Source organism: Lissotriton vulgaris, chromosome 1_1 (genome assembly GCF_964263255.1).
Source record: "Lissotriton vulgaris chromosome 1_1, aLisVul1.2, whole genome shotgun sequence".
Classification (NCBI taxonomy): domain Eukaryota; kingdom Metazoa; phylum Chordata; class Amphibia; order Caudata; family Salamandridae; genus Lissotriton; species Lissotriton vulgaris.
Window position 1 is genome coordinate 357907984 of NC_141685.1, and position 27205 is coordinate 357935188.

Sequence of the window (27205 nt, forward strand, 5' to 3'; positions counted from 1 at the left end):
AATTAATTCGGTAAGTGCTCTTCTTCTGCATTTATTGTCTGGTATCGTACTTACAACCGGCTTAACTCTGACTTGTCCTCGATGAGTAAACTTGGCAATGTGTCTATCCCATTTTCATACTATCCTTTCGTTCCAATAGTGCTGTTGCCAAATCCCCTTTCTACAAATAGATTTTGATTTAACTACTCTGAAGTATTCCAAGGGGTTTGACTGGATACAACTCTTAGTACCAATGTAGTAGTGCCTAAATGGATGTCGTCACTTGTAAATATTATGTGCTATTAATGTGTGTTTTTTTTGTACAACTGGCTATACATACTTAGTCTATTTTTAAAAGTGTAACCGCAGGGAATTTTGAATTTTGCCACAGAGATGTTGGCATGGAAATATCTCACAAAACAACGGATGTTTTTAAATTCTGGATGTACATAAATGTAAATAATATGTTTTATGGGTTCTGTTTTGCACTACTGGCTGTACATATTAGGCTTAATTTTAATGGTGTAAACCCTGAGGAAACTTGAAGGTTGCCACCCAGATGGTGGCATGCAATTATCTCACATAACAACGGGTGTTTTCTAATTCTAGATGGACAGAAATGTATTGTCTTCATATTTTTGTCTTGTTGAGAAAATATCGTAACAACATGTGTGTCTTGGGTCTTGATCATTGTTCTAAATGTTGTGTTCTGTTGGTACTTGTAAAACTTTTTAATTGTATATTTATGTATATATATGTTTGTCGCTTTTTACAGCCCTGACGAAGTTCCACATGGTTAATGGAACGAAACGCGTTGGCTGTGCCTGTATGTGAAAAAAACTACTAATAAAGAAGAAGATATACAATATACTTTCTTTCCTTTGGACTCTCATTGAGTGCACCTTCCATTTTTTGTATTTGGATCTTCAGACTCCCCCCTTTCCTTTAGGACCCTACACCTGAATAAATTTTGTTCTGTACTCCCACATCCAATTTTAAACACACTCTTCATTTTCATTTTTTTCACGTAGTTTTTTGCACTGCACTCCACCAGTCATCCCACACTTTACCACTCACTAACCTTGAGAAGTGGTATACCATACTACCTGTTGTTTCAGTCGAAGGGATCTATTAACATCTTGGTCTCCTTCTTTCTGAGAACAACACATCTGAGTAGATGGTTTTGGAAGAATCCCAAATGATGAAGGGCGGTTCCAAGTGGTGACTGATGGGTATCTCTGACCATCTATCAGGGAGTCATTGATTACCATCCTCTACAGGTCAGGGTCACTGTTGTTTGGCTTCACACACTATAAACCCACCTTTTTCCTTCTAGACCCTCTGGTACTCTTTTGTTGCTATGTATCTTTTGGGAATGTTCCCAGAGCTTGGTCTTTAAATATTCCCTTGGGTCCCACTTTACCGTCGTGTTGTTGTTGTTCTAAAAAATACATAGCCTTGCCACAGTGAAAAACGACTTTGGGGATTTTCACTAACAGCACATGTAGCAGTTGAACCCAAATGTCCTATCTTTAAAATATCATGCACCCTGCCATGTGAGCAGTTAGGGCCTATTTTAGGGGTGACTTATAAGTGGGGAGAGGATGTAGCCTTACGGCTACAACGGTCGCCCTCGAAGTGGGGGAACCGGGTTCGAGTCTCTGCAACAACATTCAACATCCTGTCTCGGGTCTAGTTCGCGCCATATAAAACAAAAAAAAAGTCAAAGTGTTAAAAAGGAAGGTGTAGGCCTGCAAAAGGTTAATTTTTACTCGGTCGAAATAGCAGTTTTAAAACTGCACACCAGGGGGCCAATTCCGATTTGGTAAAATGCCCTCCAAATAGCCGTATGTAGCTTTTTTCCCGTACGAATTGTATGCAGAACCGTACCCGTACTTACGATGTAGTAGGATGTGTACCCAAAGCAGTTCTCCGTGCGAATCGTACCGAAGACCGTACAACTCACTAATCCATATGAATCGCATTCGAAATGCGCAGTACGCAATGTCCGTACGGATCAAAGCTGCATTTTCGGACTCAACAAGTAAGAATCGTATCGACAACCCTCCGTACGACTCTTTTTCTACGGGAGCTTAAAACATCCGTAAAAGTAGATTTCGCCTCGAAATGCGTACGAAACAGACCCTAGGGTACGGTGCATACACCTCATGATTGCAGGGGTACGGTGCATCGGGGCATGGTGCGTAAACCCCTAGATTTCAGGGTATGTCCCCGTGCGTGCACCCCATGACCGTAGGTGTATGGACCGTAGCGGTACGGTTCGTACATCTCAAAGGGTCCTAGGTGTACGGTGCGTACACCCTGTGCGTACACCTCGTGCATACACCCCTTGATTTTAGTGGTACGGTGCGTATGTGTTACTGTTGCCCTCCCTACGAATTGCTCATACGCGACGTTTAGCATACAAATCGCATACTCATTCACCAGTCCGGATCGTACTTGGCGGGTCGTACAGCATTTATATGAATCGTACGGTTCACTGTGCAGGACGATGTCGTACAGATTTATCCTTCATTTTCGTACGGTTCGCAATGATTCAGACGTATTTTCTCACAACGGATTGTACTACACCATTCGTACGGATTTGTACGATTCGTACGGAATCGACTACGAATACAAATCGTTGTACAGATTTGTTTCCCGAATCGGAATCGACCCCCAAGTCTGCAATGGCAGGCCAGAAACATGTTTTACATGGCTACTTTAGTGAGTGGAACAATGAGTTCTGCAGCCCTATAGTAGAATTTAATTTACAGGCCCTGGGTACTTGTTGGACCATATACTAGGGTTATGACTACAATTAGATACACCAGTCAGGTAGATGCCAAGTTTAGCATGTTTGGAAAGGAGAGCACAACCACTTTACCATGGGTCAGCAGCAGTAAAGTGTGCTGTTTCCTAAAGCCTAAAAAAACGGGTTCAGCAAAATTAGAGTAGTTAAGTGTGAAATCTAGAGGGAGACAATGCAGAAAATCGTCATTTCTAACCAACTCAATTTGTCAAGCCACTGAAGTTCTTTGGTTATAATTAGCAATGGACACAACACACTCCATAACTTGTGCCATCCACCATGGCGCCATGTTTTTTATCTTGATCATCTTTTTGTTTCTTTCTGTACATTCAGCAAATTGGCATTTTGAGTATGGCGTGTTGCGGTATGGAATGTTGGTGTGTGATGATGATGTGGAATGTTGGATGAGTGAGGGAGTCAGTTGGAGGACAGGCTTAGCAGCAGGAAGGATGCACCTGGTGGGGCTTCGCTGTTGTATTAATTGTATTGGACTGGCAGTGTTACTTTGGGAGAATTTAAAAGTTCTCAAAAGCATTTTTCTCCATGCTATTTACAAATGAGGATGGGAACCGGCAGGTTTTGCAGCATTTTTGTCGAGGTAACAATGGCAGTCTGTGTGGTACCATCTCGCAGAGGCCCTTTTTCGTTGGAAAACTATACACATTCCGAAGTCAGGATGCAAATTTGACATTATTTTTGGGCCGAGCAGTTTAGACATTACTTTATGCTGAATTAAATGTTTGCATGAGAAAGATGGCTCGTGCACCCTAACCTTGTTTAGGGAGTTGCGTAAAAGCACCGTAGAGAGTTCTTTGTGTGTTCCTCCTCACCATACCCAAGGAGATTTAGTGGCCCCAGAGCCACATTTTTAGGCCGAGCCTAGAAACTTGCGCTGTCTGGAAGATCTTTATATGTACTTTGTGGGATCTGGAGATCAACCCTAGGACTTGTGTCCTTCTGCTTTTGCTTAGGGACTTTTTTTCTGGTCAACTGCCTCTATTTAACTGTCTTGGTAGAAAACGACCTGTAGAGGTCAGTAATATACCAGAATTGCTTTATGCATGTTCAACTGCCTCTAATTAACTGTCTTGATAGAAAACGGCCAGTAGATGTCAGTAAAATACCTTGATTGCTTTCTACTTGGATACTTTTTTTTCTGGCAACTACCTCTATTTAACTTTTTTGATAAAAAATGACTAGTAGAGGTCAGTAAAATACCAGAATGACTTTAGCATTCCCTAGATTCCAGGCCATAGAAACTTGTATTCAAAGAGCACCCGTACACAAAATATTTTTTCCAAATTTTGTATTTTCAGAGATATGACCACCAAAGGGGTTGACTTTATATTAAAAACTGAGCTTTGGACAATATAATTTCCTGCTGATAGGGAGTATTTCTCTTCATGGGTTCCCATACCTGCAGTGTTCCAAACTTTGGTGCTTACTTTCCCTCCATGTTAAAGAACAGAAGATGTTTCAGCCCCCAGGCTCATGTGCTGCATAGTGAAATACATATAAGGTTCCGAAGGCAAGACCGATTGCATTTCAAATGCTTGTTTTAAAGGGGATGGGGAGCTGTGTGGCCATCCCTGGCGAGTCTCATTAGGCCTGGGAACCCCATCCCTGGGGCATTAACTATTTTAAAGGAGAGGGGGCCACATGGTCACCCACCCAAAGCCTTATTAGGCCCTGGGGACCCCATTCCCTATAGCTGGGTCGGTAGCTCAGTGGACTGATGCATCCACTGGTGGGTCCTGGGGTCGACCTCATGATCACTTGTTTAATTCCCTGTGGATCCACTCAGCCTTTTCATCCCTCTCAGGTTGATAAAATGAGCACCATTGAGTTGGGTAACAATATACATCTGTTATTCAGTGCTAAGATACCTACGGGTGAACGTGTACTTTACAAATACACATGTATGTTATTCCAGAGGGCTTTTTTAATACAGGGGAGAGGAACATGTGGTCCCCCTTCCCGAGCCTTTTGAGATCTCAGTAGCTCATCCCAGAGGGCCTTTTTTCAAAGGGGAGTGGCCCTATCCCCAAGCCTTTTTAGGCCCTTTTGGTCCATCCCTCAGGGCCAATATTAAAGTTAAAGGGTAGGGGGGTGATACGGCTCCCTCCCTGAGTTTTAAAAAGGCCCTGAAGACCCCGTCCTCCAGGGTCTGTATATTTGATAAATGTGAAGGGGGCTGAGCAAGTCACCTCCCGAAGCCTTTTTTGGTCCTGGAGACCCAATCTTCTGGGGCCTGCCTTTTAAATGAGTGGGTGCCCTGTGTCCCCCCATGGTACCCACCATGCACTCATTGGGGGCTCAGTGGGAAGCCCCAGGGCCCCAGCGACCCCAGCCAACACCCTGTGTGCTGTGGAAGCAAGCATTACTCCCACCTGCAGGGAGCAATCTCTTGATCTATTTTCCTGCCCTCATCAAAGCTCTCGTTCACTGGGAGCAGACTTTGTGGCAGGAGTTTAAAAAATGCTCCTGCCAGGCTGGAGCAAATACAAGTTTCCCCATCCGTGCTGGTGCAGACAAGTAAACTGCCATGTCCCGGGTGGACTCCCTCAAGCACATCAAATGAGAGAAGCCCCAGGCGATAGGGTCCCTGGGGCTTTTTCAAGGCTCGGGCAGTGGAGCTGTGCAGCTTCCTCCCTTATTGGCATATAATTCAGTACTGGGGGTGGGCACCCCAGTGCCTATAATGGCTTGGGGAGGGGGACGCTGAGGCCCTCTGGCCTTATTTATTAGATTGGGCTCCAGGCATGAGGTCCCCAGGGCTGAAAGCAGCCTTGGGAGGAAGGCAATATGACCCCTCAGATAAAAATCTTTTAGCCATGACCAAAAACTGCCTGGGGACGGGGACCATGTGCCCACCTCCCCTTATGTAATGTTGTGCTTGACTCTCAGGGGCCTACAACATCCTAAGGAGGGGCTCCATGCCCTCCCCTTCTTAAATAAACAATATGGCCCGAGAGGGCTGCCTCTGGCCTATAAGTGTAGAATGCAGCTCCATGCCGCCATTTTTTCCTGATCACAGCTAAAATTGACTTTTTTTTTAAATAAATTTCCCTAGGGTTGGTACTCTGCCCCCCCCTTGCCTTGTAATCTTATATATTTTTTTTAAATAATTCAGAACAGGGGACAAAGTCCCTAAGTCCTACAATGTCCGCCAGCCACATTTTTGCCATGTTTCTGGCAGCCAATCAAAATACGCAATAAATTTCCTTGGGCCCATCAGAATGTTCTATTTTTTTATTGGATTTGATGGTCTCTCGCAAGAATCCCTCAAACTCAACCATTCAGATCTACAAATATTTTTCAAAAACTACACCAAATCTCAAAAAGCACAATCCATGGACCAAGATCTAGCTTCCTGACAAATTTGGTGTAATTAATATCAGCTGTTTTTGCTGTTGCCCAGCCAGGGGATGTCTGTGTAAAAATCGCAATTTTACGGTTTGGACCACCTTTTTTTCCCGGCTCCTACTTGATGGATCACTGTGAAACTTTTAATGCACAAACTAGGCATAAAAGAGCACTAGAAGGCGGAAGCTGAAACACGTTGGCCTGGGGAACGAATTACGTTTGTGTATTCTTGCATAAAAACGTTATATTGATTAAAATGTGAAAAACAAAAAATAATTAAAGGGTGTGAAAAAAACTCATGGAGGACAGCATCTGAGAAGTTATGTGCCTCCATATCATGCGGCGCGGAAGACGATGATAATGAATGTTTATTACATATTGGCGGTCTCAGCAGGTAGTTATAGTTAGGACCTAGTTTCCATTGGAAAAGCATTTTTTGATTTGCATATAACTTGTCCTTTGGCCATTCTTCAAGAAATGTTCCCAAAAAGTGTCAAAGTAGGTTGTAGTTGCTATGGAAAGTTTGGGGGTGATCCGTGCAGTGGGGACCGAGAAATAAGGGCGTGAACAAAAGTGTGCGCTTGTAATGTTTATATATACTGTTGGAATTAACATGACAACCAGAACCTATATATATATATATATATAGTATTAATTGCAATATTTATGCTTTTGTCTGCTGGTTATAATGACTTGGTCAATAGATGTCCTCATGAGCTTTTCTATGTCTATGATTTTAGTATATAGGCCTACACCAAAATGGCGCACATTAAGATTGAAGAAGGCTGCTGCGACAGCCGAAATGCGTCTCTTTTTTGCTGGGTCGGAGGAGGCATGATCTAATAAAGAGGCCTTAAACTCAAATAGCCCTCGTGTACGTGCTCTTTTCCTGGTATGGAGTAGAGGCTTCTGTTTGATATATATATATATATATATATATATATATATATATATATATATATATATATATATATATATATATATATATATATATATATATATATATATATATATATATATATATATATATATATATATATATATATGTACATATATATTCCCACTCATTCCTTTCTTGAAAAGAGTCTGTGCACTCAATGGAAGGGGTCATATTTTATTGATGCAAGAGACACATTGCAGCACTTGCTGACTTTCTCAATCTTGCTTTATGTAAAGTCACCATTTTGATTGCCTTATGAAGCACATCCTCCTCCACAAACATAGAGGAAATACTCAGGTACCTCATAGAGACCGTGTCCGTTATAATACATGTAATAAATATGAGACATCCATGGCTTCACCTCAAGTATTTAAAATTAAAATTACTTTAAAATATTATGGCTTGTAATCAAATATGAAACAGTCAAAAAGAAAATGTTTTAAATTATATGCAAATGTACTATGTATTATCCTTTTAATGATTTTGTGGTCCTCGAAAGAGTACCGAAACAAAATAAACTTTTGACTTTGACTTTGAAAAAAAAAAAAAAAAAAAAAAAAAAAAATATTAGGCTTCACTGTTGTTAGCCCAGTATTTACCGTCCTCTTCATTTACGGGGTGCCCTGCTCCAGATTCCTTTTGGCTCCCTGATCCAAAACTGGCCTTTCATCAGAGCCCTTGTGATTTCTCTATATGACACCATCCGCACTCAGCTTGGGACCGCTACTCCTACCTTGTCCCTTCCCCCAGATAGCCTCCTTCAGGTCCAGGAGCATGCTGCTCGCAATACCAACACTCCAGTTGCAGTTAGCCAGCATGAACCATATCACAGGTGGTGCACGGAAAAGCGCTACTGCCCAGCCCTTACAAATTCCCACTCACTCCTAATTTTAAAAAAGTCCATGCCCCAGGACCTGAAGGAGGATATCTGGAGGAAGTTAGAATAGACAACATGTGGCACTGTGCTCATGTACCTAGTAATACTTGACAATATTTGGCATTCCAAATATCAAACTTTTAGGTGGAATTATGGCATGTTGCTAACAGGTTGCTAACATGTGCAGGGGTCCAGACCGCATGTTCATGAGTGGATGCATTGCCAAATAACTCATGCATCTGTGCCAGTTAACATACAAATGATAGTACTTATCCTATGGCACATCCTGTGTTGGCCAAAAAAGCAGGAAATGTGTGATTGGTGCATGGACATTGCGTGGGATTTCTGTATGAGTCAATCACTTTGGCGCACATACGTGAGGGAGCATGTGTATGTGTAAACTAAAATGTTTAATATTAGTAATTCAAATAACATTGTAATGAGGCCTCCTTAGACCCACTTTAGCTTTATAATTTACTCATTTTAGCATACATAGCTTTAACAATGCTATTTTTACATGTTTTGCTTGCATGGTATTATTCTGCAATGACAATATACATACATACAAAGAAAGTCTTTCTAGCTATGTAATCAATACACTCCATTCAAGGCTAGGTACTCAGAACAAGATATCCTAGTGCTGCCATTGCTCGTTTGGAAATTGCAAAAAACACAGTTGATGGACAGAATGTAGAACAATGTCATACATTCACCCCAGTACAATACATTGCTAGTTTGGAGGCAGCTTCTTTGATCATTGCATCAGAGCTGTACCTCTAACACAGGATTTTTTTATATATACGGTGCACTGCTCTTTTATGGGCCAGAGGATCACTCCAGTCATGACTGTCCTAGAACAATGCTGTGTTTGACCTGCAGCTCTACTGGCGCTGATCTTCCATACTGTGGAGGAGGATTGGCAACCTGCTTTGGGCCAATTCCCTGGCCGAGTTATCCAGATATAGGGGCTCAGGTTAACCTAAGAGATCGGGCAGAGGGTACGCCCACTATCCTCTCAGAATGATAAGTAAAAATATGTAGAAATTAGACTGCCATGGTTGGACTGGTAATTCTTTTCATCATATTCATTATGCTCGTTAAATTGCTTTGTTTTATCTGCCTAATAATTGCAGCTCATTCTTTCTATGCAAGACAATGATTGCTTAAATAAATGTATAGAACATTTTGTTCGCATGTTTCTTATGTTTACCATGGCATGCATAAGTAAACAATGAAAGGGGTAAGACCTGTTTCAATTATTCCCTTGGGGACCAGAGTGTCATGCTTGAGGTTGTCAAAATCACCTGTCACCCCAGGAAGGTTAGGGGTACGGGTGAGGCACTGTGAGCTAGCTAGGAATTGGTCCGACAGTCTCTGATGGTGTAGATGGACTCAGTCCCTGGGTTCCCAAGTTCTGTCGTCCTAATACGCAGTCCAATCTTTTCTAGTGGGAACCGTATAACAACATTAGCCACTCTACTCCATAATTCACAGAAGGTTATTGACAAGTAGCTATTGCAAATGAAACAAAGTCATAACAATGTGTTAAAGTGTGTTTTTCTGGCTCAGGCTAATTAGGCCTCAGTTCGGCCATATCTTGATTTTCATTCTGTATTTATATTTCTTGCCTGTTGCTAAGTTCAGCAAGTTGTGGATTGTTTACTTCAGAATGATATAATTCACGAAGAGCACGCTAGAGGAACCCATTTTGCTAATATATTAAAGGTCTTCCCTATTTATATACTGTATTTTATTCATTCACAATGGTTCACTGTTGTTTATGTAATTCGATTATTCTAATACCTCTGGAGATGTTAGGTCAGAAAGGGTGAATCAATATTCATATAGTGGGTTAGTGCTAAAGTGATAGGGTTATGCAACATTTTAAGATGTGAAAATTAGAATTATTTGGAGCAATGATAATACCATGCTGACTTTGCAGTTCTAGTCATTTCTGTGGAAGAAAAATGTATTTAATTACTTGAATTTGGAGGTGAGCCAGAGATGCTTTTGGCCTCTACTAGTAATGTTGTCCAATTTGTTATTGATTGTGCGGCACACTATAAATTTTCTACTATTTCTTTGATTTTTTTACCTGCATTTGATAGCCTTCATGGCAAATGACGTCTGTGTTATTCTATGGGTTTACTGCCGCATTTTCAATTTACTATTGTAGTTTTACATTTTCTAATGAACCTTTATGGCTTCTAAATTCTAATCTCAAACTCCCTTTTAGAGTCAGGCATTATTTTTGATTGTATTTTCAAATGCTTATTTTGAAACTCGTCTCTAGTGAGACATTGCCTAGTAGACTCAGAGGTTAACACGGTCCCTTAACTACCCACCGTTTGGGAATGCCAATGTAATTCAAATGTCCCAGGGCCCCGTGCACAAACAAATGCATGAGGTGCAGTGTGTTACCTTTCGTAACACATCAAATTATTCATAAGAGGTAGTTTTGTAACTGACAATGTGCAGTCATGGATAGGTAGACGAGGAGCCAGAGATGTAGATAAGTAGGTTTATTAGTTCATGTAAGTCGGTACAGTGTGCCCCACCGGGAGCAGCATCCTGCTGCTCAGCCCCACTCAATCTAACCGATCACTCATTCAAACCATGCACACACACCCAACATTCTATGACATCACAATCATGCAGGCTGAGCAGGCAGGACTAGTAAGTATAGGATATAACATATCTCCTTCCTTTAGAAACAATAAAACAACAAGAAGCAAAGTGAAGAAAATAATCACATTTTGTTCCTTGGACATGAAATCAATTAGATCACAAAATCATATTAGATAGGTAAATGCATTCTAAGGACCCGATTCACAGAATGAATTTAAGACTCAATCCTAAACTTACTACTATTTTGGTATTCACAGAATGCACTTACTACTTTGGTATTCACAGAAGTTAGGATTTTGTCTTAAGTCTGTCCTAAGTCTGTCTTAAGTCTGTCTTAAGTTTGTCTTAAGACAAAATCCTAACTTATGTGAATGCCAAAAGTAGCAAGTGCAGTCTGTGAATGGCGAAAGTAGTAAGTGCATTCTGTGAATATCAAAATAGTAGTACGTTTAGGATTGAGTCTTAAGTTCATTCTGTGAATCTGGCCCTTAGTTCACAACAATAATTAAATAGCCTTCTAGAATATTAAGTCAATAAAGTCAAATAAAATGATAGAGATAAATGATTCCTCTCTAGTTCACTTAAGAACATATAGCATAAATAATTGTATTCGTCAAATATAGAATGGTAATGAAACATGTAAAGTCACATTTACAAGATTGCACGTGTTTCAGGCAGGATGCAATCATAACATTTGCAAATGTTTCAGGGAAAATGCAATCACCACACTTACCCAGTAGACCCTGAAGAACACCATAACACACCCATCTCCCTCTGCCAAAGAACATTAAAAGAAAAACAATTTGCACAAGTTCCAGCATGGATGTAATAATGCACAATGAATGACGTGCGAGGGAGAAAGAAAAATGTAAACCACACCAACCATTACAGCATTAAATCACTAGTGCACTACCAACACAACCTTGACGTGCGAGGCAAAAGACAAAAATAATGCACACGACATTACAACACTAACTCTTATGAGTACACTGCCAACGCAACCCTGACGTGCGAGGCAAAACACCTTCCCAACACAACCCTGACAAGTGAGGGACGTTCCCAACACAACCTTGACGTGCGAGGGACACTGCCAACGCAACGTTGATGTGTGAGGCAAAGCACATTCCCAACACTACCCTGACGTGTGAGGGACACTGCCAACGCAACCTTAATGTGCGAGGCAAAGCACATTCCCAACACAACCCTGATGTGTGAGGGACACTCCCAATGCAACCTTGATGTGCGGGGCAAAACACATTCCCAACGCAACCCTGACGTGCGAGGGACAAGCAAAAAAGAAAATACAACACGGGGTACATGACCCCGAAACGCATACCTAGGCAAAACAGGATAAATGACCCCACAACCGCACGCTTATGCAAAACACTGTAGAAAAAAAACCACTTCTTCTTACATGCATCTACATCACTGAAGAGAACAACCTATAAAGCATGGTACACAATCAATACACAGAATTATTACTGACCCACACTCAGGACAACATTGACAATATACACAATACACTTAACAGTAGCTGCCAATAACAGATAACAGATTTGTGATCAAACTGTCACCTGAAACCACTGATCCAGCGCTCCTACCAAAATTCTGCATAAATAATGCCACCATCTACCACCATACTTACCATTCAATACCAGGCCCATTAAAATAACAGAGCAGCTGAATCATGAGGTGAATGAATCTAATATGTTGTTTAAACTATCTACAATAAACAAGACCAGCTTGTCATTTAGTAAGTTTATTCAAACATATTCATGAAAACTTAGGCTTTGGAACTTTATTAAACAAGTATTAGAAAATGTCATAAAGAAAGATTTATTCAGCATTTATAAAGAGAGCTTGTTTCAAGAAATATTAATCATTAACAGAAATAAGTGAGAAAGAGCATTTCCAAACACTATCTAATTCCCTGTCTCAACCCTCATCGCCTGAAAACAAAGTCTTTTAAAGGTCTCCTTTCCTTACGTGCTTTCGTCGGTCAGCAGAACACGACCCTATGGAATCAAGAAGTGTAGGCGAAAGTCTGCTCCTTGAGCCAATTGTTATACCCTAAAACTAAGGCTAAACTAACTATTTTCACATTCCAACAGCTGGTTTCTGGCTCCCCATTGGCTGAACCACCTCATGCCACAGTAAATTGTGACATCTTCCACCTCAGATCCAGGCTTTTTCACGAACCCATTGTTCATGCACAGAGTCCAGGCGGCACTTCCTTAGACTGCTACATTTTGAAGCAAAGATGTTCATGTAGTGCACAAAAATTCCACGACTCACATCCTGGCCTTGAGCCTGTCCGTTCTGAGCTTCTCGTGGGCACAATAGCAAACCTCTCCACAGGATCGCCTTTGGCAGTACTTTTCAAACTTTTCACAATAAAAGTTTATAGGCTTCTCATCTTTTTCAAAATAAGTTTTCTCTTGTGACTTTACATCAGCAGGCCTCTTTTCAGAAAGCGTCAATTTTCTGCGCCACTTTTTCTTGCGTCACTTTTTAAAATGCATTATTTTTCTGCAGCCAACTCTATGCTTCTTTTGAAAAACTATTATTTAAACAAACATAAAAAATCAATTATTAAAGAATTGACATTTGTTCTGTTACCCACCCCCTTTGCTAATTGTTAACCCATTAATTATGTTACCTAGCAAAAGCACATTTAAGCAGCATATGTTACCTTTGATATACCAATCCGATCTGGACCTGCATTTGTCACAGAAAAGACAAGACAAAAGCACATTTAAAAGCAAATACTATTATTTTTCACAGCAGCAGTTAGTATATGACAAAGACAATAGACAATAATTATTGTATTATTTCTTTTGCATTTTGCACAAATAAGCATAATGTTAGTTCCATATGTTCATGTTGCACAGTTTATTCTAGGTTGATTTTATAACTTGCAGCAAACATATTAGTTTTATTAAAACATTATGGAAGTCTGACTTCACAAGCCTGAACAAAGTATTGTTCATTAACCCGCTCCATCAACTCCCTCATCCAATGATTTTTAAATCACCAACCACTCAAAAATTTCACAAATTTTACTTATTGAACATGTTTCATGCTTACTCAGGATTAGTGTTTAAACTCTAATTTCATCTATATTTCTGCAACTCTCACATTGAGTCCTACAAAATGCTAAGTTGGATCTTTTCCACCTTTGAATCCCCGACCCCCAATGAATTTATAGGTATCTACATTTGAATTGCACCAACAAAACAAACATCAATCTGAGTATTATAAAACAAAACAAAAAAAAATATTTTTGAAAAATTAGTATATAGTATATACCCCCTGTTTTTTTTTTCAAATTCTCAAACATGTTTTCTTTGACCTTGCGTCTTACATAAAAGTGTTTCCAGCTAACACAATTTCTTCGACCTTGCGTCACCTAACACAATTTCTTCATCCTTATGCCAAAAATAAACCTCAACTCAAAGAAAATTAAACCTAATCATTGTCACTATTTTCTTCCAAACCTTCTTGGCTGCTACTGCTAACCTCAATTACTGGTGGAATCAAGATATAGGCCCACTCTGGAGATTTGTACTTGTGATTTGGCTTCAATGGTTTCTTACTTTTTCTACTAATTACTTCAATTTTCTTTCCAGCTTGCTCTTTTCTGTCTGAATCACTTTTTTTGGCTAGAAATCTCGTGAACTTGTTCTTTTGATTTTTTAACCAATTTGAATTTCAAATCTTCTTTTGGCCAAACATCACCTTTTCTCAAGAGTTTATTCTTAGGCTCAATTTCATTAGATTCAGCTTTCCAAGCTCTTTTTCTGATTTTTCTTATTTCAGACTTCTTCATCACTTTCATCTGAGTCAGTTTCAGAGATTTCAATACTGAATTTAGGAACTTCTTTACTCGGCAGCTTCACTCCGTTAGGAACAACATCTCTGTAGCTGGTACTTGGCAATTCGTCCTCCTCTTCCGGAATCACTTCTAACTTCCCAGTTCCAGAATTCCAATCTGCTTTTCAATACTCTCCTGATCTTGAATCTCTTCTGACACAGTTTCTTTTTCAGTTCTCTTTTCTAGAACATCTTCATCATTTTCTGAATCAACAACGACAAAATCTAGATCTTTTTCATTTGATGCTTGATCTGCATCAGAATTTTCCAGATGTCGACCTTCTTGTCGATCTTCAGAATCTGTATCTTTAGGTTCTTCTTCTGAGTCTGAATCAGTTATAGTGTCGTCACTATCTTCATCAGGGTAGATACGCGAATGGTGTGACTTACATGCACCCACCTCTTCAGACCCTTACATTTGACAGCATTTCTCGTTACTAGTATCACCTGTCTTGCTTTTTGCCACCTGGGTACTAAACCGTTTCTCCTCCAATGAACTTTTGTTCTGACCCAGTCTCCTGGCAATAGATCATGAGCCTGCTCCTTTTCTTTTGAAATCACATCTGTTCCCACATTAATTGTGTTATTTTTTCTTGTTGGAAAAGCTTCTACCCTTTTTGAAAATAAACAAATGATAACTAAGACATATCTCAATTTGTTATGTTGGGGCATTTCAATGAAATCTATTTGAATACTTGTAAATGGACCACCCTCCCGGCCTATGGTTCCTAAACTCTCAATTGTCTTTTGACCTGGATTGTATTTCTGGCATGTCAGACATCTTTGACAAAGTGACTCCGCAACTAATCTGAACTTCGGATTGTACCATGTTTCCCTGAACAGTCGAATCATGTGTCTCTTCCTAAATGACCTGAACCATGGTACATCCATACCATGTCAGCAATCATGCAATTGGGCATAACAGGTCTGTCATCTTTGTAAACCCAAATTTCATCTTCCTCTCGCTGTCTGCAACCTTCTTTGAGCCATGTGTTTTTCTCCTCATCATTTGCCTCATCTTGTAATTGTTTTAATTCTTGCCATGTCTGAATTACAAAGATTAATATGAGAATGCTTGAAACATGTTCATTAATTTTTTCCCGATTGATTGCAACCCTCTCCTGAGCACAGAACGTAGCAATGGTACCTGCGTACTCATTGCCTTCTGAGACATAATTATTTTTCTCTCCATTTGCAGCATATTTTATCACTGCTATTTGGTCAAGAAGCTCAATTTCATCTATCAACCTCTCTTGTCTGGGCTTTGTGCAAAAATCTAATACATCTTGACACTCATGGTCATTTTCAGGGATAATAATTCCTATTTCAGAAATATCTGGCAATAATGTAGAAGGATTTAAATTTATACATCTGGAAATTGAGACGTTTTCTGACCCTAAAATAATATTTTCATACTTGGTAAGTTTATTGCTTGTCAAGTGCTGAGTCTTATTCTTGGTGAGAAGAATCTCAACTGAATGTGGTGCAAAAACTTTCACAGGAAAACCCATGATAATTTCTTCACTTAGTTCCAAGCTCATGCTTGTTGCTGCCACTGCTTTTAAGCAACCTGGCAATGTCTTTTCAATTGAGTCAAGAACAGCTGAGAAATGGGCGATAGGTTTCCTTAATTCACCATATCTCTGAATGAGAACTGACAATGCACATCCTTCTTTCTCACTGCAGTAAAGCTCAAACTCCTTGTTGTAGTCAGGCATGCCCAGAGCAGGAGCTTCACATAAACACTTTTTTAACTGCTCAAAGGCCTCAAGTTCAGTTTTTGTCAGGACAATTGGGTCTTTTATATCTGCTTTTGTCAATCTTTGCAATGGCTTTGCAATTACTGAGAAACCACTAATCCATTGACAGCAATAACCAACCATGCCCAGGAACATTCTTACCTGTTTTTGTGACTTTGGGAGTTCCATTGCCTGAATCATTTTAATTCTCGCAATAGTTACCTGTCTGGTTTCTTTTGCAATTCTATGTCCAAGGTATTTAACCTCTTTTTTACAAAACTGCAATTTTGCAGGTGACACTTTGTGACCCTCTTCTGCCAAATGATTCAAAAGGGTTATGGTATCTGTTACACAGTTGTGTTTTGTTTTTGCTGCTACAAGCAAATTATCTATACGCTGGACCAATGTTGATTTACCAAGTAATTCTAAATCTTCTAAGGTCAATTCATTAAAAATAGAAGGACTCTCAGTGAACTCTTGAGGAAAGCAACACCATGCTAAAATTCTCTCTTGGAACCTGAAAGCAAAAATTGGTTGGCTCTCTGGGTGTATTGGGACCGAATACCACTCAGCATCATGTGGTATCTGACATTTTGGTTTCATTTTGTACTGTGGAACATTAGGAAATTCTATTCCCTGCTTGATTGCAATTTTAACTGGATCTGGTCTGTTTTCCTGGTCTCCACTGAATACTGTATCTGTATTGTATTTCTGCTCATTAACATAATTTGGAAATAGCGGCGGAGGTATCTCATTCTGCTGAATCACCACCTGTCGCTGTATTTGTATCTGTTGATTCAGCTCATTTATCTCATTTTGCATCTGTGGACACCATGATTCATTTTCAATTATATTTCTGGGCGAATTTTTACACTTCCTTACAAAAGCTAAATTAGCTTTTTCCTTCTCCTTTTTCCTCGTCCATTTTGTTTTCCATTTATTCTGATTACCCCATTTTCTCAAAGCCCAAATTAAATCTTTTACATAGGCAATTCTACCTGTATTGTCCAAGCTTTCAATCTCCCTTTCAGTGAAATACATTCTGTAATTTTTCTGAAACAGTTTTTGTTTTCTCAAATCAATTTCTAAATCAAAAGCCATTTCTTCAACAGCATCATATTTATTTTTTGTTTTCCAAGTAATTCTTTCGCAAAGAAACAACATTTCATCAACCTGATATATTTTTAATTTGTCTGTACTGATTGTACCATTTTTTATTTCTTCTAAAACAACCTTTAATTTTGCAACATCCAGTAATTTGTACTCATCGGGCTGTGTCAGGTCAATCAGGTCGACATCAGAGTCCTCACTAGTGAAGTTAAAGTCATCACTCTCTCTTGCTGAGTGTGAATCATTACTAGCCGACTTTCAGATACATTAGAATAAAGTTTTTCAGCAAACTTTTGAATTTCAAAATTCAATGGGACCGTTAAAGCTGTGGGACTAGTTTCATCTTTTCTAAGCACTGGGAGAACAGGTCCAATGGTCACAGGAACTGTCACTACTTCCATGTTTTTGGTCAACTGCTCAATAAAATCATTTGTAGAATTTACATAACCAGGAATATTAATTCCAGAAGTACTAGACATCTCATCATACCTTTCTGTTGTGACACCTTGAGAAGGGGTCTGGGCTGGGACTCTATTAATTTGAACTGGGACTCTTGGCGTTACATTAATCTGTTCTGGGAGTCTGCTTGAATTTCTGTCCTGATCTGTATTTACAACATTATTACTACACTGATCAATAAACTCTACTCTGACAGGTTTATTATTTAGATTTACCAATTTGGGAATCGAATTTTCTTTAAAAACTATTTCTTTTGGGGGAGGTGCCGTTCTTTCAAAATATATGTCTTTTAAAACTGCATCTTTATTTTCAGTATCTTCAATATGCTTATTAGTTACTTGATTATTTGCCTGTTTATTCATTAATTTGCTCTCACATATAGCAACAATCTTTTCAACATGTTTAAATACATTTTTCATTTCCTGATACCAGAAAAACATTTCCTCTTTCTTTAGATAATAATTATCCATGTTTTTTAAAAAAAATACTTACCTCTATTAAAATTGACCACAACAAAAAGTTATTTACTTTATTGACCCCACGGCACTAGCTAACCAACACGCAAAAATCCCTAATTAGTCCACAAAGCCAAGCGATGTCAGACTTTGCTTAATCAACAGATTTTCTCCTTTTCCTGTGTTCTCACTTTAATTAGGGCAGTAGAAAAATAAACCAACTGAAAGCACCAATGGAAGTAATCCAACTAATAAATCAAAACAGGGACAGAACCACCTGAAAACGGAACAAGGACTGTGTATATTTTAATTAAATTATAATTCTGTGCGCGAACACCTTGAACACAGCGCGACCTCCCTAATGCACTTCGTCTAGTTTAGTACTGGATTGCTGCTACGCTGCTGTCAATAAATCATATGCAGCTTTGTGGGACACTATAATCACACCAGTGATTAATACAGCAGCCAGCAAAAGGCTTAGTAATGTTTATTTATTTAATTATTCTGCACGATCCTCCGTTCTCCCCCTCTGTCAACCAGCTTTAAGATCACAGCTGTGGCTTTTGCTATAATCCCTGCTCTCAATAGAAACTACTGTTGCCACTATTTGTTCCTTCTTTGGTGGCAACTCTAGTAGACAGTGCTCTTGATACAAGCAATGCTGTGGCTGTATTTGCAGCTCTTGTGGCAGCTGCTAATGCTGCGCTACTAACAGCTGATATTACTGCTGTCCCTGCTCTGGTCACCTCTGCTGCTGCTGTCCTTACAAGGGTGGCTGCTGTGGTATCCACTACTTAACAGCAAGTCCCACCTCCCCTAAGTACATTGAAATCGTCATTGAAGGCTGCAACCCTTCCGGCTTGGTGAAAACGTTGTGCAGTTATGTGATTGGTTTTAAAACGAAGCTCTGGGCACTAGCGCTAAGAAAATCAAAGCCTAAACACTCTCGGCAGAAGTAAACAACGTGCATCAGCCAATTGCAGCGCGACAAATGCCTCAGCCAATCACAGCGCTGCTGCCACGACGCTCAGCCAATCACAGCGCGGCTTTGCTGTGACGTATATTGCTGCTGCAGTCTCTCTTTCTCCCCTCGCACTCAGCCCCTCCTTTGCAAAATGTGATTTCAACACAGCGCGCAATGCTCGCCACACGCATCAGCTGTGACACGCTTCCTTTTAAATCAACAGCGTGGCTGTAGCGAGGAAGGAAACCAAAGCATGGACACTTGCAAAATATAAACAACTCGGCAGGCAGTGGTGACGCGCATCAGCCAATCACTGCGCGACCACTCCAAAACACTGAAACGCTTCCAGCGAATCACAGCGCGGCTTTGCTGTAACGCTTCAGACGCCTCAGCCAATCAGAGTGCGGCGGGCTCTGACGTACACAGCCGCTGCGGCTTCAAACTCTCCCCTTGCGCTTTTGCTCATATAAACGGCCCCTCCTTCACAATTTCAATCGGGACACTTTGAAATGCTTTTAGAATAGGGCAGAACACTTTTAAACACATTTAAATAGCGCAGACTTTACCCGAAGGCTCCAAAGCGCTTTACAATTACTTTTGGGACATTTTAGTGACTTACAAAAAACAAACCATTTGCCTGCTTCCCCAAAAAGGACAGTAGTTTCTCAGACACACAGATTTTAACTCATTCATTTGAAATAGCCGACACTACTTCTCCAGAATATTTTATTCCACATTTACACGTACATTCATACAAAGGAAATCCCTATTCATGCATACTTATTTCTTCCTCAAGACTCTAACCTTAGAAGTAAACCTCTTTCGCCAGTAAGAAAACGACGCTTATCTTTCTTCCTTAGGACTCTAACCTTAGAAGAGAAAACAACGCTTACCCTTCACACAAGCTCAGATATGCCTTTTACTCTTTTCACAGAGAGTTTTAAAACAGGCGCCTAGTCCCTATGCTCAAAGTTCAAATTACTTAGACAATCCTCACTATCATACATACAATTTACTCAACACACCTAGAACCCTAAACTTGTGTTGTACGTCCACAACACAGTGATATGCGACAATATCACCTTTTGAAGCAGAACAAATGAATTGTGTAACCTGATAACAGCGCCTGATAACAGCGTCACACTACTCTTGCCATAGCAAACCAGGAATTTTTCTCACTGCTGGAAAAACCCTTACAACTACATATAACAGTATGACAAAATCAAAAACTCAACATATGTTAAACATTAATCCTATGATTTATACTGACATGTATGTAACATGCATATGTCATGTATGTCAAGAACAACATACAACCGTACGAATGCTACCAAAAACTGATCCAGCGCTCCTACCAAAATTCTGCATAAATGATATCACCATCTACAACCATACTTACCATTCAATACCAGGCCCATTACAATAACAGAGCGGCTGAATCATGAGGCAAATGAATCTAATATGTTGTTTAAACTATCTACAATAAACAAGACCAGCTTGTCATTTAGTAAGTTTATTCAAACATATTCATGAAAACTTAGGCTTTGGAACTTTATTAAACAAGTATTAGAAAATGTCATAAAGAAAGATTTATTCAGCATTTATAAAGAGAGCTTGTTTCAAGAAATATTAATCATTAACAGAAATAAGTGAGAAAGAGCATTTCCAAACCCTCACTAATTCCCTGTCTCAACCCTCATCACCTGAAAACAAAGTCTTTTAAAGGTCTCCTTTCCTTACGTGCATTTGTCGGTCAGCAGAACACAACCCTCTGGAATCAAGAAGCGAGGCAAAAGTCTGCTCCTTGAGCCAATTCGTATACCCTAAAACTAAGGCTAAACTAACTATTTTCACATTCCAACAGCTGAATTCTGGCTCCCCATTGGCTGAACCACCTCATGCCACAGTAAATTGTGACATCTTCCACCTCAGATCCAGGCTTTTTCACTAACCCATTGTTCATGCACAGAGTCCTGGCGGCACTTCCTTAGGCTGCTACATTTTGTAGCAAAGATGTTCATGTAGTGCACAAAAATGCAGCGACTCACATCCTGGCCTTGGCTCGTGGGCACAATAGCAAACCTCTCCACAGGATCGCCTTTGGCAGTACTTTTCAAACTTTTCACAATAAAAGTTTATAGGCTTCTCATCTTTTTCAAAATAAGTTTTCTCTTGTGACTTTACACCAGCAGGCCTCTTTTCAGAAAGCGTCAATTTTCTGCGCCAGTTTTTCTTGCGTCACTTTTTAAAATGTATTATTTTTCTGCAGCCAACTCTATGCTTCTTTTGAAAAACTATTATTTAAACAAACATAAAACATCAATTAATTAAAGAATTGACATTTGTTCTGTTACCCACCCCCTTTGCTAAATGTTAACCCATTAATTATGTTACCTAGCAAAAGCACATTTAAGCAGCATATATTACCTTTGATATACCAATCCGATCTGGAACTGCATTTGTCACAGAAAAGACAAGACAAAATCACATTTAAAAGCACATACTATTATTTTTGACAGCAGCAGTTAGTATATGACAAAGACAATAGACAATAATTATTGTACTTTTTCTTTTGCATTTTTCACAAATAAGCATAATGTTAGTTCCATATGTTCATGTTGCACAGTTTATTCTAGGTTGATTTAATAACATGCAGCAAACATATTAGTTTTATTAAAACATTATGGAAGTCTGACTTCACAAGCCTGAACAAAATATTGTTCATTAACCCGCTCCATCACCACTGCTAAAGTAAAACCAGAATGAATTCACCTTCGACTTTGGCTAATAGCTTTTGCCTAGGTTCAACTCTGTACTATGTGTTTAAGTTCATACCCCACACATTGGTTAATGTATGGTTGAAGTACAACTTAAACTCCACTCGCAGTTAAAAAGTTCCAGAAAGCCACAATGCAGGTAAAAATTGTTATCCTTTCCTCCTTACAAGAACAGTTTTCAGCAACGTTTTACCAGGGGTCACTTCACCTCAAGCGCTCAAACCTCAATTCGCCTGGATCTTCAATGCGCTTAACCCCCAGTCAAAGTTCTTGATGCAGTAGTGATTTGCTGATGGGAAGAAAAAAACATGTCGAAGACAAACTGTTGCAAAGCAACCACGTCTTGATCACCTTACACGGCTTCAATAATCAATATGCAGTGTCAGAGGAACGCATAGGCGCCACAACCAGATGTCGCCCACAATGCAGTGCACTTCCTGTACTCCTGCTCTGACGTACAGGCATATCACGTAACTGTAACCATGGCTTCCAGAATGGTAACTTCTCTCACGTTACGGCAGAATCTTGTAGCTGTGACGTTACTGTTGAAGGACCCGCAAGTGTATTCTTCAAATTCTTTAAGGTACGCAACTGTCACAACTGTCTTTTGCTAGCAGGATTGCTTTAGCAAAATGTTATGTTTACTAACATCATAACAGTTTACTGCCTACCCAACTCCCCTCCTCAGCTGCACTGCTGAATAACCAAGCTATTCAGAAAATGGGGGGTGGTGATGGACAGAATATCTGAATTAAACAGAACACTCGTACCCAGTCAACAGACCAGGGCTGGGTCCATCACCGTTTTTTAGCTCACTGCACCATCCCAGCTCAGAACCTGGCTACATGCAAATTAGTCTGTCCCTGGCCCAGTGCATCATGGGAACAGGGCAGACCAAACTACCAAGCCAATTCTTATACTGGAAAGGAAACAAGCTTCCGGGGACCGGTTTCTGGCATTACAGCCGTCTTCGGCCCGGCTAGCTTGAATCCTGATGGTGCAGTGAGCAAGGGACTCACATCTGAGTATACCCTTCCACGCTTATGGTGGACAAAACGATTCAGAAAAGGGGGGTGGTGATGGACAGAGTATCTGAATTAAACAGAACACTTGTACCCAGTCAACAGATCAGGGCTTGATCCATCACCGTTTTTTAGCTCATTGCACCATCCCAGCTCAGAACCTGGCTCACTGCACCATCAGCATACATTAACTTCTTGAGTAGACACAAAGATGTAAATTCTCATCCAGGTTGTGCTAAGTACAGCAGGCTTCATAAACTATCAGGCCTCAGCTGCTCTGCCACGTAGTCGAACTGCACATGGTTCACTGCACACAAACAAGTTTATCTCAGGGATTAAATTACCACAGCTTCCCATATTAATAAAATATCCAATTCTTATCAGTGGTTTCAGGCAGGATTATGTGTCCAAAACATTCAAATTAAGCAGTCTGTAGTAGGCATGTTTCAAGTAACTCGAGCTACACGATGTCCAACGCCCAACACATACCACTGTGGACTGTCTGTTGGAAAAGACACCGGTGGGGCATCCAAGGTGTTTCACAGGCTTAGGGCCCCATTAGGATGGCTTTGCCCGCACGCCATCCTATCGGAAATCGGGACTGCCCGCCCTAAGGGCGGGGGTCCCGCACGCACCATTAGGATGTGCCCGCCACTGTGGCGGGCACATCCTGTATTTTTAGTATTGTGGCGGGCGGAGCTCTGTGCTCCGCCCGCCACAATACTAAAAATGCTTTGCAGCCTTTACATAATCAAAGCGGCAGGCACCGCGCGCTGCCTACCGCTTTGATTATGTAAATGCAGGGGGGTACCACAGGTACCCCCCCGTGTGCCACCCCCCTTTGGCCTTCACTCTGGGGCCCAGAGGGGGCCCCCAGAGTGAACACCGCATGCCTTTCCGTGGCGGCATTGCTGCCACGGAAAGGCATTGAAAAATGCCCATTGTAATCTTGCGGGCGGTGTCTGACAGACACCGCCTGCATGTTACTCGTTTTCCGCCCTGGCCGCAAGGCGACCGGGGCGGAAAAGTGGCGGCGGTGTTTTGCTCCGCCGTGGTCCCCCCCGCCATTCTAATATGGCGGGGGGGAATACAGGGAAGGATGGCGGGGGCAATCCGCCCGTCATCCTAATGGGGCCCTTAGTTCTCGTTTTTTTTTTCAGACTCTGGCCATCTTCTCTAGTTCATTTGAGAAATCTCTAGGCTCTTCACACGTGGTTCTTTTCTAAATCTTCGCCATTTTTGTAACTGACAATGTGCTGCCATGGATAGGTAGACCAGGAGCCAGAGACGTAGATAAGTAGGTTTATTAGTTCACGTAAGTTGGTACAGGGTGCCCCACCGGGAGCAGCATCCTGCTGCTCAGCTCCACTCAATCTAACTGATCACTCATTCAAACCATGCACACACACCCAACATTCTATGGCATCACACTCATGCAGGCTGAGCAGCCAGGACTAGAAGTATAGGATATAACAGGTTGTATCACCTGGTACATTAAGTGATGCTGCTGAAGTGTCCATGCTGCTCACAACAGCTATTTCCTCTGGTTGGAAGGTTAGCTCGAAGAGCTCCATCACATGGTTAGGTGCAGGTTCTGTGTTTTCTCCACAGCCCTATTTCTGATGCCTTCTGTCTTTTGGTAACTAGGCTCCTTTTAGTACATTACCAGAGATCATACCTATTTTGTTATGCCAATACTTTGATTGGTAATGCCAAGATTATATTCCTGGAAGTGGGATCAAATCCTCTTCTTGGTGAATTTAGTAACTGAGCTTTTCCCAAAAAAAACACAAGTATCTGTGTCACTTCATTTTCCCTTCTCTTCCTGCTCAACTCTTCTCCCTCTCTGTTTTGGTGCCCTATCAAGTGCTTCCCTGCTCTCCAGCACAGGACATTCCTTCAGCACAGGACATTCCTGTCTTTGTGATGTCATCTGTGACCTTGGATGTTATGTCCACAGTTTACAACCTGGTCCGAAATGCAGAGTGCAATTCATTATTTTGCATATGAGAATCCTAAAGAGTCACATATTGGGTGATGGCTCGCGATCATAGATATGTACTTAAAATTATGAAATGGCAATTTGTTAATTTGTGCTATTTGCGTGAAGAAAAACCCTTTTCATACATCCGGTCCTAGATTTGAATTATGAAGGCAGCTTGATTTACAGCAACAAGGCTTTGGCATGCTCTCGATCAATGAAGATTTTTTAAACTCTTGTTGTAGGGACCACTCGTACAACAAAGGTAGGGTAAACATTTATTGGAGAGCAAGCTAATAGTAACCTCTTGCCACTAGTAACTCCTCTGACACTCCCCACTCCCTTCCATCCCATTACATCTCAGAACCATTGGCATCCTGTTACTTAGGCACAGGTAACCAGGGTACCACATCTCCCTTCTTTACACAACTAATAAGACTTAATATAATACCATAAATAATCGAAGTAACCTAGAACTAATAAAGTATAATCATGGTGGAGATAAGTTGAATGAACTAATAAAGAAAAGTGAAATACACAATATCAATTGTTATCTGAAGTATAAACAAAAGAGATGTTATGCAAACTAGCAGTAAATGCATGAAATAATACTTGACATGCTCAATAAGCATACATGCTAACATACAATATCAGAGGTGAAACCCCATTCTCTCTTTTTATATACAATTACATTATGAAATTATCACATTTCTTCAGTAGTACCACCAATCTACCTACACATGTCACTGTGGTACCATTGTTCTGGACCAAAGACTCAGCAACTGAACGGTTTCTCCTCTACTACTTCCAATTCCTGCTGTTACTTTCTCAACTGTATTTGTTACTACCTCCCACATCCATTCTATCGATTGTGGTGACTGTCCTCTTTCAGAAAATTGGCAATCAAGAATTTTATGGCACCTGGCCATCCTGCTAAAATGCCATACCTTTCTGTCACTCAACAGGGCTGACTTAGAGTAAACTTTGTCAATTTCAGTGGTTCTGAAAACATGATACTTCCATTCCTAGCCTTGTAGCCCAATTTTACTATCACCCAAACACCAGGCGCTAAATATATATCTTATAACCATGCTTTTTATCGTAGTATGTTTGGTACAGATTTTGCATTTTTGTCAAATTGGATTTCACTACTGCAGAAGATAATTTTCTAAATGTTTTCATATTACTCCAAGCCACGTTGTCCTTTGTGAATGGTTCCCTCCTCTCAGAATTCTAAATTGACTTCATCCTGTCCCTGTGGGTGTCATCATGTATGCTCAAACAGTGCTGTACACTTCATTCACCCAATCTGTCCTAGCACTAATGGACATTTGTAAACTACCCATCACCACACTTTTGAAGCCATCCATACGCCCTTTCCAGCTCGATGGTAGACCATAGTTTTCTTCCCAATTATACCAATCCCACTTGAGAAGTTCCCATACATTCAGAAATTAACTGTGCCCCATCATCACTTAGGGCTTGATTAGGATCGCCGGCCCGGAGTATGCGGGAAAACCGCTGCGGAGGCACAAAAGACCCACCGCCAAATTAGGATGGCGGTGGGTCTCAAAATCCGTCCGCAGCTTTTCCGCCGCGGTTGCCATCCGACCGCGGCGGAAAAGCTCTAACATGGCTGGTGGTGTCTATCAGACACCGCCAGCCATATTAGGATAGCGGAAATCATATGCTTTTCCACATCAGCTTTTCCGTCGTGGAAAAGCATACTGACATTGACTTCGGGGGTCCGTTGCGGGCCCCCTTGGTGACGGAGGTGTGGGGGGTGCACATGGGGGGTACCTATGGTACCCCCCTGCATTTGCGTGGACAAAGCGGCAGGCACCGCGCGGTGCCTGCTGCTTTGTGCACGCAAATGCAGTGCATGCATTTTTAACATTGCGGCGGGTGCAGCTTTAAGCTGCACCCGCCTCAATGTTAAAGATTGAGGATGTGACCGCCACCCTGGCAGTCACATCCTAATCTGCACAGAGGGACCGCCGCAGCCCCTGCGGACGGTCCCTCCTACTCTATGGTGGCGGACGGACTCAGGTCCGTCCGCCATCATAATCGGCCCCTTAGTTTTGACTTCGGAATATATTCCCTTAAAAATATCTTCCCCAGAAAGATAATTATGGTCTTTTGTCAACCATTTCAAAAACTTCGATTTCAGACCATTTAAAATAATGATCAATAGCAACAATAACATATTCAAGCTAAACCCAA